Consider the following 16,922-nt stretch of genomic DNA (forward strand, 5'->3'; position numbering starts at 1 on the left):
ACCATGTTTTGCCTGTCGTCGCGGTTAGGAGCCTTCTGAACCTTGTATGTACGCAGGCCCTCCCGCTGCTTGGTTCGCTGGACGAATGAACTTGACAAATTCAGCTTATTGACGACATCCCGGACCGAACTTCTCGGATCACGTCTAAACTGCTTAACTACGCGCTTGTGATCTTTTTCACTGACGGAGCATCCATTTTTGCCGTTCTTCACCTTCCGGTCGATGGTTAGGTTCTCGAAGTATCGTTTTAGTACTCTGCTGACCGTGGATTGGACGATTCCCAGCATCTTACCGATGTCCCGATGTGACAACTCCGGATTCTCGAAATGAGTGCACAGGACTAATTCACGACGCTCTTTTTCGTTCGACGACATTTTTCCAAATTTACGAAAAATTGACAGTGAAGCATGGCCAACGTGATCTATACACTCTTATCTGATTATAAGCGAAAGCTGAAGATATAATTCCTAAAAATTAAATTTCTACAGCGTTTTTTCCGTGATCCAATTTGATGTGACACACCCTTTATTACGAATCCTTAGTTCTTAAACAGTATAAATTTAGGAATATTGGAAAGTTATTTCCTTGGGATCGCCGGATCGATTCATGTTGAGGTTAGGTGCGATGATGATCGATCATTCATTTAATCGTTGGTCAAAATTGATGGTGATAGATTTTGTCTTCTTATAGGTCGGGATTGATTGGATGTATTATATCGATTGGCGAGGTTATTTTGTTCACGAATTGGATGAAAATGCAAATACGAATGAGTCGATGAGTGACCAGATGTGTGAGCGAGAAATAAGTAGGTTACTCTCTGTGTTAACTATAAAGTACCATGAACTTTTCGCTGATATTCCGCAGCATCCGGTGGAAGTCTTTGAAGCTAATATTTTCGTGAGCAATAATGTGTCTCCAGTGTTTTACATGCCGTATGAGCAGTGTTTGTCGATTGAACGTTTTACTCTTTCGTTTGTTCAGATATCATCTTACAAGTCATTTGAAGTCATTTCCCCCGTTTGTTGTTACATGCTAAGAATCACTATACAAAAGAGAACGAGAGAACTCTGCCTCGGTTAACCCATTTTAGACCAAGCTTACGAAAAATGGAGTAGCAACTTTGATGATTTTTCATGTCTTTGAAAAGAAACCATATGATAATGTTTTTGCACCAAAAGATAGCTTAAATTATTATCTATCACTTACTATCAATTTTATTCAATTTTGTATAACGTTTAGAAGGTATTTTCTTCTTACTATAAATAAAATCGCTAAAAAAAGCGCGGTCGTCGTGAACAGTCGTAAACGGTCGTAAATGGTCGTATTCTCGGTAAACACAAACAGAGTGAGAAGGTGAGCAGCTGCGATGTGTTTTTTGTGTAAGGCTAGGCGCAAATTGAGAAGCGTATAGCGTTCGTAAGCGAACACGAGACTATCAACACGACTCATACGTGCCACAAACGTAGCGTGGTGGAGCGCATATTGAGTCGCAGTTTGGTGTAAACAATGTGCCACTCGCATACAATGTCTGATTCACACAGAGTTGTGTGATATATTTATTTACTTACACAAAACCAACGAAGAACGAAGAGAGAGTATGATGGATACAGGTGACCAAGCCAACGCGTTCATTCGTAGTAAAAAGCTTCTGCGATCGCCAATACTCAAACAAGTGGAAACACCAGGCCCTAGCGGCAGTAATGGAGGAATACCTGAGACCCAGCAAAGTCGGGGGATCAATCCCCTGTTCCTGCCAAAGTCCAGCGGTAGTTTAACCCAGGAAGGAGGGCTGACTGGAGATAGCATCCTGAGCACGATCATGTTGAGGGTCAAAGAACTCGACACCTTCGTGCAGGACAAACCCAACGTGCATAAGGAGATCAAGACCAGGATGTCGGGTATAAGATCTCTCTTGGGACGAGCTTTGAAGGAGCACGATGGACTCGTCGAAAGGACGAAAACCGCCGAGAAGGCACTCGCAGAAGCGTTGCAAAGAGCTGCAGCTGGACAGGTGACGCCAAAGATTCGTCGAAACCGTTCGGAAAAAAGAAAAAAGGATTCACCAGCAGAAGAAGAAATGTTCAAAAAACGCAAGGACGATCACGACAACGATGATCAAGACGATAGTGCCGCCCAGGGCGACAGCGAAGAGCTGGGTGACATCGATGACCAGATCAGCACCGATAGCAAGAGAAACGACTGGAGCACGGTTACGAAAAGAAACAAGAAAAAACAAAGGAACGAAGAAAAAGAGAGGGAGAGAAAAGTGAAAATAGTGGAAAAAAATAAGAAAGAGAATGAAAAGTGGCAGGGGCCAAAAGACAAGAAGCCTAATCCTCGGCGGGCGAGAGACAAAGGCGATGCACTCATCGTCGAAGCAAAGGGCAACGTATCATACGCTGATCTCTTTAAAAAAATGCGAGAGGACCCTGGCCTCAAGAAACTGGAGGAGAGCGTGGTGAAGTCCAGGCGCACCCAGAACGGCGAAATGCTGTTCGAGCTGAAGAGAGACCCAGAAATCAGGAGCTCAGCATTCAAGGATCTTGTAGAAAGGGTTCTCGGCGATGGAGCGAACGTAAGGGCCTTATCCTCCGAGGCATCGATAGAATGCAGGAACCTCAGTCTGTTCACCACCGAGATAGACCTACGTCAGAGGTTGGAGGAGGAAAACATCCTGGGCAAAGTTCCGATGAAAATCCGACTACGAAAGGCGTATCGCGGGACGCAGACCGCAACGATTCGTTTCTCAACGGACGCAGCGAACAAGTTACTGAAGTTAGAGAGTATAAACGTCTGCTGGGCTGTGGGTCGTTTTAGAATCATTCCGCCTGTTCCCAAGCAACTGGAGCGATGTTTCAAGTGTTTAAACTTCGGCCACCTGGCGAAAGGCTGCTTGGGGCCAGATAGATCCAAACTGTGCAGGAAATGCGGAATAGAGGGACACTTTGCCAGCGACTGCAAGGGAAAACCAAGGTGTATGCTCTGCGAAAAAGAGGACAGTAATGACCATATGACGGGAGGCTTTAATTGCCCTGTGTACAAACAGGCGAGGGCAAGCCAACAGTGATGGAGATAACCCAAATTAATCTCAACCATTGTGACATCGCACAGCAACTGTTGTGGCAGTCAACGACAGAAACAAAATGTGATGTCGCAATTATCGCGGAGCCGTATCGCGTTCCCCCCGGTAACGGTAATTGGGTGACGGATAAAGTAGGAATGGCCGCCATCCAGGTCATGGGCCGATATCCCATTCAGGAGGTAGTTTCGAGGTCTCGCGAGGGTTTCGTGATCACAAAGATCAACGGAATTTTTATCTGCAGTTGCTACGCACCTCCCAGATGGACGATGGACCAGTTCCACTATATGCTGGATGTCCTCACCGAGGAGCTCGCCGAACGAAAACCAGTCGTTATAGGAGGGGATTTCAATGCTTGGGCAGTAGAGTGGGGAAGCAGATGCACCAACGCGAGAGGGACTAGTTTACTAGAAGCTCTAGCCAAGTTGGATGTTACCCTGTGCAACGAGGGCACCACTAGTACATTCCGCCGAGAGGGTCGAGAGTCCATCATCGACTTGACTTTCTGCAGTCCTTCGTTAATGACGAAAATGAGGTGGAGGGTATGTGAAGGATACACCCACAGTGATCATCAAGTCATCCGTTATACCATTGGCCAACGAAACTCCGTGGCAGTACGGATAAATAGGACATGCCCGCGCAGGTGGAAGACAAAAACCTTTGACAAGGACCTTTTCATCGAAGCACTACGCGTGGAAAGCGACGTCTTGAACATGAACGCGGATGAACTGACGGAAACGCTAGCAACAGCATGTGATATAACAATGCCAAGAAAAAGGGAACCCAGGTATAAGCGACCTCCAGCCTATTGGTGGAGCGAGGCACTTGGCGTGCTTCGGGCCAACTGCCTTAGCGCCAGAAGACGTTTCCAACGGTCAAGCATAGACACCAGAGAAGAGCGGAGAGTGGAATTCAGAGAGGCTAGATCCACTCTTAAACGGGCGATTAAGCGGAGCAAATCTAATTGCTTCAGGGAGTTATGTCGGGACGTGGACGTCAATCCATGGGGCAATGCTTACCGAATGGTGATGGCGAAGCTCAGGGGCCCAACGACACCTTCCGAAATGTGTCCCGAAAAATTAAAAATTATCGTGGAAGGGTTATTTCCGCAGCACGACCCAACGACCTGGCCACCCACGCCATATGGAGAGGATGAGGATAGCATCGAACGCAGAGATGTGACGAACGATGAGCTAGTTGCAGCTATCAAACGCCTAAAAACGAAGAAAGCGCCTGGCCCAGATGGAATCCCCAACGTAGCTTTGAAAGCGGCAGTCCTAGCATTCCCTGATATGTTCAGGACAGCCATGCAGAAGTGTCTAGACGAATGCTACTTTCCGGATCGATGGAAGGTACAACAGCTAGTACTACTGCCCAAGCCAGGAAAGACGCCGGGTGGTCCAGCATCGTATAGACCCATATGCCTGTTGGACACTCTTGGGAAACTTTTGGAGAGAATCATCCTTAATAGGCTGACGGAATGCACGGAGGGAGTTCGTGGACTGTCCGATAATCAATTCGGATTTCGGAAAGGGAGATCCACGGTAGATGCCATTCGCATAGCGGTCGAAAGAGCCAACAGAGCATCCAAACAGAAGCTCAGAGGAAATCGATACTGCGCAGTGATAACGATCGACGTTAAGAACGCGTTCAATAGTGCCAGCTGGGAGGCCATCGCGACTGCGCTCCACACGATGAAAGTCCCAGACTACCTGTGTAGAATACTGAGAAGCTACTTCGAGAACCGTGTGCTGGTGTACGAGACAAACACGGGCCAGGCGCAGATTAAAACTACGGCGGGAGTTCCGCAGGGCTCTATCCTGGGCCCATCGCTCTGGAACAGTATGTACGATGGTGTACTAAAACTGAATCTGCCCAGAGGTGTGGAGATCATTGGCTTCGCGGATGACATCGTTATTCTCGCGACAGGGGAATCTTTGGAACGGGTCGAAATGCTCGCGACCGAGTCGATAAACATGATCGGAAGGTGGATGCAAAGTGTGAAACTGCAGATAGCCCACCACAAGACGGAAATGCTGATTGTCAGCAACCGCAGGGCGGTGTAACGTGCAGAAATCACAATTGGAGAGCACTCGATAACCTCGAAGCGAGACCTAAAATACCTGGGGGTGCAGATCGACGATCGACTGGACTGAACTTCAACAGTCACGTCGACTACGCTTGTAAAAAAGCAACGAAGGCAATCAATGCACTGACACGAATCATGCCCAACAACTTTGGCTCAAGCAGCAGCAAGAGGCACCTCTTGGCTAGTGTCTCCTCATCGACACTACGTTACGGTGGTCCAACCTGGATCGCGGCGTTAGAAACTCAGCGGAACACGAAGAGGCTGAATAGTACGTACCGGCTCATGGCGATGCGAGTCGCGAGTGCGTACAGAACCGTGTCAACAGAAGCGGTCTACGTCATAGCCAGGTTGGTCCCCATAGACATCATCTTGGCGGAGGACAGCGAGTGCTATAGGAGGAGGGGAACCAGAGGAATCCGGAATCTAATGAGGGCGGAGTCGATGGCTAGGTGGCAGCAAGAGTGGAGTGCCGCGCAAAACGGCAGGTGGACGCACAGGCTCATACCGACACTAATGGGCTGGGTGAACAGGAAACACGGAGAGGTAAATTTCCATCTAACGCAGTTTTTGTCTGGTCATGGCTGCTTCAGGCAGTATCTGCACCGGTTCGGACACGCAAGATCGCCTCTTTGTCCGGAGTGTGGAAATGTGGAGGAAACACCGGAACACATCGTATTCGAATGTCCCAGATTCACCACAGTGCGCGAGGGGCTGCCTACCCTTCATGCTGGGAACATCGTGGAGGAAATGTGTCGTGACGAGGGCACCTGGAACGCAGTAAACAGTGCAATCGTACATATCATGTCCGAGCTACAGCGGAAGTGGAGGACCGACCAGCATGCGGATAACGCCTGACCATAAGAGATGAATAATCGAGACGGCTGTAGTACCGGATAGTCCCCCCCGAGAGCCGCCGTGACGGAGTGCGCGTCATGTTGAGCGTCTACCTAATCGGCGCTCCGCTGGGAGAGAAATCCTGCGAGGGTGACTGTGACGGGGCGCGCGTCAAGTTGGAGGGCGCTTCCTAATCGGTGTACGTCTCGACAGGTAACCGGATACTGCCGCGGAGAACAGCAAAAATGCCTGCCTGGCAACGCCTGATCGTGGCCTGGAGAAACACCGCGAAGGATGAAGCCGTGATCAAAATGGTGTATACCCCACGAGAGTAGCTGTGACGGAGTGCGCGTCATGTAGGAGGGCACTACCTAATCGGCACTCCGCTGGGAAGAGAAATCCTGCGAGGGTGATTGTGACGGGGCGCGCGTCAAGTTGGAGGGCACTTCCTAATCGGTGCACGTCTCGACAGATGAGAAATCCCGCGAGGGTGACTGTGACGGGTTGCGCGTCAAGTTGGAGGGCAATTCCGAATCAGTACACGTCTCGACGGGTAAATGGATGCCTGCGAAGAGGACATAAGCGCAGTGGAATGAAAAGCGAATAGAGAGAAAAAATGTTGAGAAAAAGGGAAGGACAACGCTAGTCAGCGTTGAAAACTCGAAGAGTGCATGAGCACAGCCGCCCCCTGAAGTAGTCGACTAGATGTGGTCCCAGGGGGAATAAGGCAACGAGTAGAGGGCTTGGTTTTTGTGGGTGCGATCCCCACTCGACGTCTGGGTTAACCCTTCCCAGATAAGGCCTGGTAGAGCGTTCCTCACCTCAAATGGGGATCAACACTAGGGTAGGAGCCTGCCCGTTGGACTCAAATGTTCCTATCTCACGCCTCCACGAAGATCATATGACGACATTTTTAGATCGGGCGTGAACTGGAAACACACACCTGGTCTTGGCTCCGAGAACGGGTGTCGAAAGTGGCTAAGTGAGGGGGTGCGAGCGAGTCAGAGCGCTATATCTCTCCCGGGGAAGGCCTCCCGGGTCATGGAGGCCTTGCCAACCCGCTGTCTCCCGGGCAAAGGAGATACACCCAGAAAATGGAGCTACGTTCACGAAGAATACTCAGAATGCGATCGCCCGAGGAGGGTCCCCGAACTGGAGCTGGTCCTGGAACGGGAGTAAGAGCGAGCGGCCAGCGGCTGGAGGGCGAGGTGCAAGAGCGGGCCACCAGCCGGATTCAACCCGAAGAGCTACCGCCACACGGAAACAGCAGCCATCGACATCACCAACGAAACGCTGCGCCTACGAGGCGTGTTGCGACTGTCAGACGACAGTCGTCCACACTTGTGGGTACTACTAGGCGACGGATCATGTGGACACACGAAATGAACGAATTCGTGATCCGCGCCTATTACATCTGCACTGCTTTGGAGACGGACATGAGCGGTCGCCCTCGAATACTAACAATGTTCGAGGAAGCGTATCCAGAGTTCGTCGGGAGGCTTGACCAAAACGCGATGAACGCGAGGCGTAGAGCGATTGTACGCAACAATATGCTCTCCCAAACGCAAGTCGACGAGATCAAGCAGCAGGTGCAGAGAGAACTAAGCTCCAGAACAAGCAGAGCAAGCGATGTGTCGAGACGAAGTTCAGTACGGCTGAGCAATTCATTCGCGAGTGGGGCACGCGAATCAGCACCAGTGGAGGCCACAGTACAACAACCCCCTGAGCCGGAAGACCCACAGCCAGATCAACAACTACTACGCGATCTGGTCTTCCATTACGACGAGGCGATCTCACAGTTCCGCGACACGGACCCTTTGTCGCGCCCCAGGATCCCGAAGTTACAGCATTCCCGTAGACTGACAAGTGCAGTAAAGCTCATGAACGAGCACGTTCTTCCGCTGCACTTGGTTGATGCTGAGAACATGGAGGAGCTGCAACTGAAAGTTTACTGTGCTGCTGTGGCGACCGCCAAAAGTTTAGGATACCGTATTAGGCCAAGAGGCAGACTGCTCCAACATCTCCGTGAAAGGCGTGAGCCTCCATGGCGAAGGAGATTGGAGCAACGGATCCTAAACAAGCGCGCCGCAATTGGAAGACTGATGGCGTACAAAAGAGGCAGCAGATCGGCGAAATTATGTCGCCAAGTTGCTGTGATCGTGCGGCCTACTGAACTTCGCCAGCTGGGAGCTCACCAGCTGACGGAAAAACTCGACACACTGGTACAGCAATTGAGCGTCCTTACAAAACGGCTGAAACGTTACTCTGACTCTGCAAAGCGCCAGGAACAAAATCGGATGTTCAGAGATAACGAGAAAGCGTTCTACGACCACATTAGCGACGAGAAGCCCGACTACCGCGAAGGTTTGCCAGATATTAGCGATGTGACGAACTTCTGGGCTGGTATCTGGGAGACCCCAGTAGAACATCGCGACGGGCAAATGTGGTTAAGACGGGAGGAGGAGAGTTGTGGTGAAATTGGAGAGATGCCAGCTATCATCGTCGGAGAGGACGATATCCGCGAAGCCTCGCGGTACCTGAGGAACTGGGCAGCACCGGGCCCCGATGGTGTCCAGAACTTTTGGCACAAGAAGCTAACCGTCGCACATCCAAAGATAGCTGAGTGCTTCAACAAGGTGCTACGTGACCCACACAACCTTCCTGAATTCGCCACCCGTGGCGTCACCTTCCTCCTCCCGAAAGACAGCAACACATTGAACCCATCAAAGTACAGACCGATAACGTGCCTATCGAGTCTGTACAAAATACTGAGCAGCATAATTACCGCCAAAGTTTCTGCTCACTGCGAACAGCATCACATCATCGCAGAAGAGCAGAAAGGATGCAGGAAAAATACGCATGGCTGCAAAGACCAGGCCATCATCGACGCAGCCATAGTCGGCCAGGTGGTATATAACCAGCGGAACCTAAGTATGGCCTACATCGATTACAGGAAGGCTTATGACTCCATACCTCACTCGTTTCTCGTCCGGGTATTGGAGCTCTACAAAATTGATCCCGTCGTCGTTAGGTTCCTGCAGCATGCGATGAGGCAGTGGAGTACGTCTCTGCACCTCAGTGATGGGGAAAATGTGTTGCAGTCTAGAACGCTGCAGATAAAGAGGGGGATATTCCAAGGCGACTCTTTCAGCCCGCTTTGGTTTTGTCTGGCACTGAACCCCCTCAGTAGGACGCTCAATAGAAACGGTCATGGCTATAAAATAAGGTATGGCGACGGCGCCCACGAAGAAGTGACCCATACCTTCTACATGGATGATCTCAAGGTCTACGCTGATTCACGTCAGCGTCTAGGTGTAGCTATCCGGGTTGTCGAAGACATAAGCAGGGACATCTGCATGGAGTTCGGCCTCGACAAGTGCCGCTGTGTCCATCTGCTGAAAGGGCAGCTTACCGAATCCGGAGGTTACGAGGTCTATGACGGCGAGTTCATAAGAGACATGGTTTGTGGCGAATCCTATAAATATCTTGGATTCCGACAGCTCACCGGGATTCGCCACTCCGACATCAAGACGGAGCTGCGAGACAAGTTCTTGAGTCGAGTGAACTGTGTCCTGAGGACTTTCCTCAACGCGGGGAACAAGGTACGCGCGATCAACACATTCGCGGTTCCCCTGCTGACCTTCAGTTTTGGTGTAGTCAAATGGAGCAAAACTGACCTAGAGGACCTTGAGAGGAGGATGAGGAAAGCATTTAAAGAGGCCGGAATGCACCATCCTCAATCGGCACTGGAGAGAGTTTCACTGCCACGCAAAGAAGGGGGACTTGGAATAGTCGACATATCTGCACTGTGTGTTGCCCAGGTACGACAACTGCGCGAGTACTTCGCAGAACGCGCCAACCAAAACGCGCTATACCGGGCTGTCTGCGCCGCCGACAGAGGATACAGCGTTCTGCACTTGGCGCAAGCGGAGTACCAACTCAACTGCAATCTGCAGACAGTGGAGGAGAAGATTGCAGCTTGGAAGCAGAAGGCAGTGCATGGTGCCCACCCCCATCAACTGGACCGGCCACACGTCGACAAGGCCGCATCTAATCTGTGGCTAACGCGTGGTGAACTCTATTCAGTAGTAGAAGCCGACATGATAGCCATCCAGGACAGGATAATGCCGACGAGAAACTGCAGGCGGTACGTCTGGCATCAAGACGTTGATGACATTTGCCGGATGTGCCATCAACCAGGTGAAAACATAGAGCACATTATGGGAGGCTGTCCCGTTTTGGCCAACGCAGCCTACACCGAGCGCCACAACAACGTGGCCCGTATTGTTCATCGACATCTGGCGCTCCAATGTGCTCTACTGGAAGACAACGTACCAAACTACCGGTACCTGCCTGCACCTGTCCTGGAAAATGACCGTTTCAAGCTGTACTGGGATCGCACTGTTCTGACCGACCTCTCGATCCACCACAACCGCCCAGATATAATGGTTTACGACAAGAGCGACCGCAAAGTCACCATCATCGATGTCGCTATTCCACTGAATCAGAATCTGGAGGAGACCCACGGTCGCAAAATCTGCAAGTACCGACCATTGGCCGTGGAGCTCAAGGAACTGTGGGGGCTAAGGGAGGTCCCAAGAATTGTTCCAGTCGTTCTCTCTGGAACTGGAATTATCCCGAAGACACTTCTGGAAGCGCTAAAGGTGTTGAACATGGAGAAGGAATTGGCCGGCATCCAAAAGTCGGTCATCCTTAGCACCTGCGCGATTGTCCGACAATTTCTCGGTCAGGACTGAAACAGCACGAGCATGCAGATACGTGCATTCCGCAGAGCCTAGTCCCCCTTTGGCATTCAGAAGCCCGGGGGCAGGTGAAAATTCTGGCTAGGTTCGCCTAGTTAAGAAGTGAGATAAGTCTGCCAAAAAAAAAACAACTTTCCGACCGGTACAACCATACAGTATCAGACTCACGGCGCAATATGATTGTTCACCAACACAACCACCACAACCGGCATCAGCAGCACGAGAAACTGTGGCTCAGCCACAGCCTCGAGCGAGTCGTGTCACACGAGCGCTCCACCATCTCGCGTCGTCTGGCCAACTTGCGCCGTTCCATCTGTTTTCATTAGCCACAAGGACAGGCGCTATATCGCGCCAAGTTACGCGCGCTATACGCGTCTCAATTTGCGCCTAGCCTAAGAGAGTGTGCGCGTTTGCATGTGAGACCGTGCGCGTCTGCGTGTGTTCGTTTGCGTGTTTTTTTTTTTTTTTTTTTTTTTTTTTTTTTTATAGAGGTGAGGAACGCTCTTCCAGCCTTATCTGGGAAGGGATAACCCAAACGTCGAGTGGGGATCGCACCCACAAAAACCAAGCCCTCTACTCGTAGCCTCATTCCCCCCGGGACCACATCTAGGCGACTACTTCAGGGGGCGGCTGTGCTCATGCACTTCACGAGTTTTCAACGCTAACTAGCGTTGATCCTTCCCTTTTTCTCTATACATCTCATTTACGTTTCCGTTGTACTCCGCCACGCACATCTGCTGCACAGGCTTCCTTTTACCCGTCGAGACGTGTACCGATTAGGAATTGCCCTCCAACTTGACGCGCAACCCGTCACAGTCACCCTCGCGGGGTTTCTCACCTGTCGAGACGTGAACCGATTAGGAAGCGCCCTCCATCTTGACGCGCGCCCCGTCACAGCCACCCTCGCAGGATTTCTCTTCCCAACGGAGCGCCGATTAGGCAGTGCCCTCCAACATAACGCGCACTCCGTCACAGCAACTCTCGTGGGGTACCCGCCGATTTGATGATGCTCTCCTAGGCTCTCGCTCCGCCGAAACGATCCTCGCAATGTTCCTCTCTCCATCCACCAACAGGCATTGCCAGCATTTTCTTGACCCTGCTCTCCAGATTCCGCTTACCCGTCGAGACGTGTACCGATTAGGAATTGCCCTCCAGCTTGACGCGCAATCCGTCACAGTCACCCTCGCGGGGTTTCTCACCTGTCGAGACGTGAACCGATTAGTTCACTTGTTCGTTTGCGTGTGCATGTGCGTGTATGTGTTTGTGTGTGCGTGTGCGGGAGTGTGTGTTTTGTTTAGTTGGTTGGTTGATGTAAACAAAAACAGTGTGAAAGTGTGAGCAGACAGCAACTGCGATGCGTTTTTTTGTGTGTAAGACTGTGCGCGTCTGCGTGTGTGCATGTGTTCGTTTGTGCGTGCATGTGCGTGTAAGGACTTGTGTGTGCGTTTTTTTAGAAGCGAGTAGAAAGTAGAGAAAGTAGAGAGAGTAGAGAGTAGAGAGTAGGAAGAGTAGAGAGAGTAGAGAGTAGAGAGTGGAGAGTGGAGAGAGTAGAGAGTAGAGAGTAGAGAGAGTAGAGAGTAGAGAGTAGAGAGTAGAGAGTAGAGAGTAGAGAGTAGAGAGTAGAGAGAGTAGAGAGAGTAGAGAGAGTAGAGAGAGTAGAGAGAGTAGAGAGTAGAGAGAGTAGAGAGAGTAGATAGTAGACGAAGTAGAGAGAAGAGAGAGTAGAGAGTAAACAGTAGAGAGATTGGAGAGAAAGTTGAGAGTAGAGAGTAGAGAGTAGAAAGCAGAGAGTGAAGAGTAGAGAGTTGAAAATGAAGATCAGAGAGTAGAGAGAAGAGAGAACAAAGCATAGAGTAGATAGTAGGAAATGAGCAAAAGAGTAGAGAGTTGAAAGTCAAAGTTAAAATTTAAAGAGCAACAATTGATCGCAGAGAAAGAGTAGTTGTATGAGACATAGAGAAATTGGGACCAAAAAAGAAACATTGAATAAAAGAAAAAAAAAACAAGTTGCGAGAGTCTGTTCGAGTGCAACAGCGCAGTCATTCCAATGACTTTGCGGTAAACTTATTAACACTAGAACTACCGAAACCGTCAATTTGACGGATATCAAATTTCATGGTCCCAAATTTTATATAATTTTGATGCATTGTTCTAAACTTTTATGATGACTTTTCATGAGATGCAAGGATAGTTTTTCATTTATATTCAATTTCTGTTTATCGGCTTTAACTTCCATAATCAGTACCTCCTATACATATTTCTACCGAGACCCGTGAAATTGACGGATCTGGCAATTTCAAAGTTTATAACAATCTATGCATCATCCATAGAATGGTGGACATCAATACGTATGTGCATTCAATTAGACATGAAGTTTCGTGCAGTATACGCACAATAGTTGTCCGATATGTTTGGAGTTCGGAGAAGCTAGGAAACTGAAACTGTAAACAATAGAGAAAGTATGATCACTCTATGACACCAAAATTGTTATAAAAGAGTAAATAAGGCTTCTCCAGAGGATGATATTGAATAGGAGTCTAACTGTGAGTAAAAGACAGACTCTTTTCTCTTTGAGTTTGCAAAATAGAATATAATTGTGTGGCTAAAGTGGTGAAAGATAACATGGCTCTTTACTCTACAAAACTCTACAAATCAGATAATATTTTTCTGACAATTTATAAAAGTAAACCTCGCAAAAAGTGCTAATTCTTAGCTCTAAGCATAGATCGGTAAAAATAGATTCCAATAGAAAACAATTACCTGAAATTGTATCGTTTAACAATAAAACCAAGTTTGGAGTAGATGTAGTTGACCAGATGACACGCTAATATAGCGTAAAAGCAGGGTCTCTTAGATGGCCATTGCAAGTGTTCTACAATATTTTAGACTTGGCAGCAATCAAGTCATGGATTATTTACAAAGAGACTTGTGATGGCAACATAACCAAGAATCAATTTTTGTTTCAATTGGCAGAAGAACTTTCCAATGAATATAAGTGCTGCAGAAAACAAGCTTCCTCCAAAAAAACAATCAAACAAAGCAATGGATTGTACTACAGAAAACTCAACTATGAGACTTCAAGAACGAAAATCTTGCCAAATACAATTGTGCAACAAAAACAGAGCGATGTATACTTACAATATATGCAACGAATACGTTTGTGGCAAGTGTTCATCCAGAATAACATGTTCTTGTAGACATATAAATGTAAATATAAACCGTTTTTGTTTATTTTTTTTTATTATAAACATATAAAGTGTTATATTAAATGTTGTTTTTGTCAAATCACAATTGTTCTTAAACATTGGGGTTTCTTTAGCGTCAATAATCGAAATTACACCAATGGCTTTCGTCAAAAAAAATATTTTTTACAGCTTGGTGGTTAATGGGTTAACACTCAACGAACTAGTTAGCATGCGAGTCAAAACGTCATGGTCACATTCGGTGCTGAAAGTTTAGATTTTTCTTTGTCGCTCATTTGCTACATATCAAAAATCACCCTAAGCTTCAAGAAGCAGCAAAGTGATTGGGATTACGTGAGGCGAAAGATTAATGCTCCGTTACAAAACAGAATCTGACCTATTAAGTGCGCTATACATACAACGTCACCGTCACCGTCCCGTCAACTATTCTCTTGAACTTATTTTGCCGACGTCAAAGTTGCCGGTGATTGTGTATGTGAATGCGTTCATACGATTTTCATGGGAGAATATTTGACATTTCATTCCTTTACGTTTACTTCACGGTGACGGGACGTTGTATGTTGGCGAACTTTATTGTCAGCAAGTGTAACACTAGGTCAGATTATATTTTTTTTTTAAAACTGTCAAAACTCGCAAGTGATCGTTTTATGCTCTACATACTTTTTGACAGAGGAAGTTCAGAGCTGTTAGGACGATATTGTGATAAGGAGCGACATCATTGAGGGTTTGATTGCTACAATACAATGGAGTTGATCATTCGCAAAAGCACAAGGTCAATGTCAACTCTAGCAAGATGTTTTTCCTGTTTTAGAGTCCCCGCACTCTGCAGACTTTTTTTTCAGCCGATAGTTTGGTCGGGTTGGGTTGCTAGTGCACACATCGAGCCAACCAAACAGTCGGGTTGGTGAAGAGTGCGCACACTAGCCAACTGTCGGTCGAATATTCTCGAAGGATTTTATTTAATTTGTGTTTGACAATGGAGAAGTGAACAGTGAAGAAAAATCATCAAAAAGAGATTCAGAGGGTATTGTGTGCATCCCATTCTCAGTGATTCGCAATCGGGAAGGCTATCAAACTTTTTTATCGGTCGGTATTGAATCGGTGTAATGTGCGCATATGCATATCGCTCCATACTGATTAAGTCGTCCGACCAATCAATCGGTCGACAAAAGTCTGTAGTCTGCGGGGGCTCTTAGAGTCTTAGAATTTCTTCAAACTGAAATGACTTGCGGAACGTGTCATGTAATTATTGAACTCGTAACTTTGTATGCGGCAGTTTGATGGTTTGAGGAAAATATTTTCATAAAGGCCTGGCTTAGATAATAGGAGTACCGGTAAGTTTCTTCGTTTCTTTTTTCAAAAATTATTGCTTTATTTTGCAAAAATTTAATATTCAAAGTATTGCCCATCGCTAGTCACAACTTTTTCCCATCTTTCTGGCAATTCACGGATCCCTTTGCGGAAATAATCGGCCGGTTTGTCGGCTAACCACGAATCGATCCAATTTTTAACTTCATATAAAATGGAGAAACGCTGGTCAACCAGGCCATTATGCATCGATCGAAAAAGGTAGTAATCGGACGGATAAATGTCCGGAGAATTCAGCGGGTGGGATACGACTTCCCATTTCAGCGTTTCCAAGTATGTTTTGACCGGTTTCGCGACATGCGGCCGAGGATTGTCGTGCTGCTAAATAACTTTATCGTGTCTTTGCTCGTATTGTGGCCGTTTTTCCATCAGTGCACGGCTCAAACGCATCAATTGTCGTCGGCAGAGGTCCCCCGTAATGTTTTCATTCGGTTTTAGCAGCTCATAGTACACCACACCGGTACACCGGCGTTCGACGTCTCGTGGCTTCAATTCATACGGCACCCAATGTCCTATTTTTCGGATCATTCCCACTGCTTTTAAACGATCGGATGTATCTGCAAGTTTTTGTTGCGTTTGTGACGGATCTTGATCGAGTAAAGCTTCCAATTCTTCATCTTCAAACTTTTTTGGCGATCCGGAACGTTCTTCGTCCTCCAAGTCAAAATTACCACTTTTAAACCGTGCAAACCACGTCTGACACGTTCACTCAGTTGGAGAATGGTCACCATAAACTTCCACCAAAATATGATGACTTTTCCGCAGTATTTTTCTTCATATTGAAGTAATGAAGTAACACTCCCCGCAAAAACACTCTCGTTGATAAGAAATTCGACATATTCGAAGTGGCAAAAAACTATGTTGTTTACGCTTCAACTTTTTGACAAATACTGAAATAGACGTACAGGAATGTATAGATGTAGATGATCTCCGTTGATTGAATGACGATGTGGTCGAGGGGCGGATGTGGAGGATCGAGTAGGCCACTGAGAAGGATCCGAAGATTGAAGACCGGTGCTGTTAAATTACCGCACGAGAATATTACAAAACATTATAAAATAAAGTTGGACCCTCAGAGTATACACGGAAAGTGATTTTTGAGAGTTAACGGAGTGCGTAAACAACGTAAAGCTTTAAACTTTTCGCGATGGATGCCGTGTATGTGGCAAGGTATGCGAAAAGTTGCAAAGTATAGTACAGGAACCCGTGGCGAAGGGGTTAATGCGTGCTTATTTGCAAAGTGTCTTTTATTTTGCTCTCTCATATTGCTCTTATTTTGATATGATATTTATATTATACACAGACTCGACTGTCGCTTGAGTAATTGCTGTACCAGTATGGGTAGGCAGCAATTTTTTGTTATTTTTCTTATTATATTTCTCATTAATGTAATGAATTATGGGTTCCCGGAATAAATCGCACCAGAAAACAAATCTAACAGAAACAACCGCTCAGAACCGCTTCCGATAGAGGGTCGGCGGTCGACTCGGATCGCGTCATCTTGGCGGCTTTAGCCGATTTCTTATCCTCGATAAATGATAAATTGACCTCAGGAAATTTGGAATAATGGTGATGGTGTCAGCTGT

The 16,922-nt window shown here is 47.5% G+C and overlaps 1 protein-coding gene across 18 annotated transcripts in view; it reads right to left on the reverse strand.

Annotated features, from left to right (window-relative positions):
- Positions 1–16,922, reverse strand: part of LOC129776386 (voltage-dependent calcium channel type A subunit alpha-1-like) — a 266,278-nt gene that overhangs the window by 11,362 nt on the left and 237,994 nt on the right. The window lies entirely within an intron of this gene.

This window comes from Toxorhynchites rutilus, chromosome 3, assembly GCF_029784135.1.
Source record: "Toxorhynchites rutilus septentrionalis strain SRP chromosome 3, ASM2978413v1, whole genome shotgun sequence".
Classification (NCBI taxonomy): Eukaryota; Metazoa; Arthropoda; class Insecta; order Diptera; family Culicidae; genus Toxorhynchites; species Toxorhynchites rutilus.